This window comes from Engraulis encrasicolus, chromosome 8, assembly GCF_034702125.1.
Source record: "Engraulis encrasicolus isolate BLACKSEA-1 chromosome 8, IST_EnEncr_1.0, whole genome shotgun sequence".
NCBI classification, from domain to species: Eukaryota; Metazoa; Chordata; class Actinopteri; order Clupeiformes; family Engraulidae; genus Engraulis; species Engraulis encrasicolus.
Genome location: NC_085864.1, coordinates 6,608,828 through 6,612,887, shown reverse-complemented (window position 1 = coordinate 6,612,887; position 4,060 = coordinate 6,608,828). Strand labels below are relative to the sequence as shown.

Here is a 4,060-nt window from a genome sequence, read left to right as displayed (position 1 = left end):
CCATTCCGCCCGTCAGCTAACAATGCTAAAGCCCCATAACATCACTGTTTCATGGCTCCAGCCTTACGGGCCCATTTCCTTTATGTCTAGCTTTTTACTGCAGTTCTGCTTGACTGTTGAATGTCTGTATGCTGGCCTGGGCGTGCACACACACGCACGCACGTGCACACACACATGCACACACACGCACACGCACACTGTGAAGCACAGCACAGGAAATCCTTTGTTATGAGTGAAGGACCTTCTGCCCTTGTTTCAATTAGGCGTATATTTTGAGGTGTTTGTGTGACCTCATATGTTCCTACAGACATGAACATGCAAACATACATGAATACCCCCCAGGCTGACCTTGCTCATCCTCCTCGATAATCCCAGATGATCATGTTTATTGTTTTTTTTACCCCTCCTCATCCCAATCTTTCATCCCACTCCCCTCTCCACCCTCCCTCCCAGCCACGCTACCTCTCCCAGTCTGCCTTCCCATCTCTCTCTCTCTCTCTCTCTCTCTCTCTCTCTCTCTCTCTCTCTCTCTCTCTCTCTCTCTCTCTCTCTCTCTCTCTCTCTGCCTGCGTGTGGATGTTCTCCCTGCCTGACACTGCAGGCTCTACATGCTAATCAGTTGTGCTGCGTGTGAGGCAGGCAGGCGAGCTATCATCACCAGTCCACTGAAACAACCAGTGCATTCACAGAAGAATCTACCTCATTAGCCCGTCCACTAAAAAGCGACAGAGCGCACAGCGCAGCAAAAGGGTCGTTGTCATTTCGGTCCTTGTCATCGACAGGCAGGCAGAAGCACTTTTGACACCTCTCTGAGGCTGTGCCTGTGTGTGAGTGAGAAAGAAAGAGATGGGTGTGAGAGTGGTAGTTTAAAAGACATTTTATCTTCAGACAGTGAAGGTAGTGGCTAGCATCCCTCTGACCTTTTATGGACAGTGGGGTGTGTGTGTTTCTTGTGTGTAGGCCGTAGCCCACTGCAGTAGAGAGCCCTGCAAAGCCCATCGTCTGCTCAGCCAGGCAGGAGTGGGAGGATGCTGTAACCGAGCGCAATTTACATACTCGCACAGCCATTGGTGCAGATGGCTCCGCCTGTTCCATAACGCGGCCAATCAACAACCAGCTTGGCCTCCATTCCGTTAATTCGCCCGCCCTCCATCCATCCCTGGCCACTCTCCCTCGCTGTCACTCCCAACGCGATCCGTTCACACTTCCCCCCCTTTCGCCGCGGCTCAAACGCCCGCCTGCCTGCACTCTCGCTAGCTTGTCCTTCTGACGCCTGTCGCCTGTGCTTGGGTCTCGTTATTGGGGAGCGGCCGAAAGCAGCGGATTTTTGACCATGGGTAGCTCCTGGCGCGCCGAGCGATGCTGACTCTCCACCGCCTCCCGTTCCGCGTCTCATGTGAGTACCCTCGTTTAGTCCTGCTCCTCCTTTGTCTCACTGCATTAAGGGGTGCCTGTCTTCCTCTCCTCTTCCTCCTCCGCCTTCTCCTCCTTCTCCTTTCCTCTGTCTACAAATCGCTACGCGTACGTGCATATGGCACAATACGGTGGCCACCGAGAGGATGATGAATAATTAATTTGCGCTATCTCGTCTGACAGCTGCGTGGTTGGGGAAGCAGGGACTTGATGCTGTGATTTAATTCTCTGCCTGGTGCTTTTGATATAGCGGTTGAGCTGTCAAACGCATTAAAGAGTCGGACGGAGGGAGAGGCCGGCGTTGTAGCCTAAAATGTGGATGGTGGAGAGTGGAGGTGGGGGGAAGAGGGGCTATTGTTTGTCATCCTGCCGGTGGAAAGCATCACATCTGTCTATTCAGCCTGCCCGGCTGATGCCCCACGGAGTGCGTTGTGTAAGCGTGTGTATGTGTGTGTGCGTGTGCCTGCGAGCGTGTGCGCGCGCTGCAGTGTCTGGGCAGGGCACAGGATGCCAGGGACTGTGGCTGGCATGTGCGCTATCACAAGCGCACCTGTGAGCACGTTTTCATGTGGAACGAATTGTTTTCCACTGTTGGGCAATCCACAGGATTGAGTAAGGACCATTGTTATGTAAACTGTTGATACAGTATAACAATTTCCAAATGCTATCCATGTTAGCATACATCTTGATTTTAGGTCATTCTCATGAAAGAAATACATCTGCCTCATTATAGCTTGAAAATCCCATACAGCTGTGCGTATGTAGTGGTGGGTCTGTCTGTATTGTTGTTGATATCCTGGCCTGTGGAGCGGATGTGAATATATCACCCTGTGTTATGTGGGGAGTGTCTAGGGACGCTTTAGAGAGTGCTATTTTTGCCAGCTGGGGTCACATTCAGAGCAAGGGGCCAGGGATCATGGCTTGTAGCCCCCTGGCTAGCATGTGGGGCCATGAAGTCACTGTGGTGTCGTTAGGGCAATAAGATCGTATATTCATATTCATATTCTTTCTTTCACACACCCCTGACAATGACAAGGCCCCCCATATACCAATAGATTCCAGCCAAGACGACCCTCTGGCATGGGCCGTGCCACACTTTTTGCTTTCTGCACCTGCCTTTCAGAACTTGATGGAGTTGTTGCGTGCATCCCAGCACCCATCCGTTCAACAGGGGGCATGATAACATATACTCTGTCAGAGATGCAATAGATTATTGTTAGTAGCACTGCTAAACTTATTTTTGTTTGTTTTTTGCTTACTTTAGGTAATTTCATTTCATAAATTCGGCCCGTTTTGTTTTGCTATATCTTTACTGGCAACTTAACGCGGCCTCCTTAGCACTCATTAGTGGCCCCCAGGAGTCTTCGGATCCCACTTTGAAAACCACTGCTCTAGAGGGCCCAAACAGTGCACACGATGAATGAAAATAGTAATAAACAAGACTATGGTATGAGTGTCTGGGAATAAAATTGTATTAAAACATTGTATCAGTCATGCATTAGTGGTTAGGGTGTCAGACTTGTAGCTCAAAGCTTGCTGACTCAACTCCCGATCCGCCAGCTTGATGGGGGGAGTGATTAACCAGCGATCTTCCCGATCCTCCTCCATGACTGAGGTACCCTGAGCATGGTACTGTCCCACCACACTGCTCCCTTGGGGCGCCATTTGTGACTGCCCCCTTGCACGGGTGAGGCATGAATGCAATTTCTTGTGCAGTGAGCACTGTGTGCTGTGGAGTGCTGTTTCACAAGTTTCACAGTTCAACACCTTAGTTTCTCTGTAGTTATATAGTAAGTCATCACTAGCATCAAAGACCCATGCCAGCAGAGGAGGTACAAAAATAGGTACAGTGGAATAATTATATAATATCACACAGACTACTAGTTCTGCACTTACATCATAAATGTACTTCCACTTTATACACTTCTGAATTCTACTCAATCTGTCACTTGGCTCAGTGAGAAACTTGGACTTTATAAGGGAAAAATGTGGTAGTATTTGGGAGCTATGTTAAAATGAACTGCAGCCAACCTCTGCTGAATCTTGCTAACGGGAGTTGATGGAGGGTGACTGAGAGAGGAGCGGAAAGCATATGCAGCACGCTCTTGCATCGCCAATAAAGTCCAATGAGGGAGCCTACGTAGCACAACTTCAAGTCTGTGTGCGTGTGTGTGTGTCTGTGTCTGTGTCTGTGTCTGTGTGTGTATCTGTGTGTGTGTGTGTGTGTGTCTGTGTCTGTGTCTGTGTCTGTGTGTGTATCTGTGTTTCTGTGTGTGTCTGTGTCTGTGTCTGTGTTTCTGTGTGTGTCTGTGTGTTTGTGAGGTATCTTACGCCATTGTACTCTGTGTGTGTGTGTGTGTGTATTTGTGTGTGTGTGTGTGTGTGTGTGTGTGTGTGTGTGTGTGTGTGTGTGTGTGTGTATTTGTGTTTGCATGCATACATACACACATACAGTATGTGTATGTATGCATAGCGACTGAGCACATTCACTTAACAAGCGTGTAATGGAAAAGAGAGGCAATTACATCCATATCACTAAATTACATCCGCTATGGCCAGAGACCCTCTACTACTGAGGGAACTGAGGCAGAAGCAGATCAGCACTGATCTCTAACTGACCATGAAGACACGGGAAAATGGCTCACTA

General features: G+C 49.1%; 1 protein-coding gene across 1 annotated transcript in view; it reads left to right on the top strand.

The window, feature by feature from the left end:
• The first annotated feature begins 1,191 nt into the window (after positions 1 to 1,191).
• LOC134454102 (tripartite motif-containing protein 3-like) overlaps positions 1,192 to 4,060 on the top strand; it is a 72,432-nt gene continuing 69,563 nt past the window's right edge. Inside the window, exon 1 of the mRNA XM_063204888.1 lies at positions 1,192 to 1,396. The gene's annotated coding sequence lies outside the window, so the exon portion shown is untranslated. The remainder of the gene's footprint in view (positions 1,397 to 4,060) is intronic.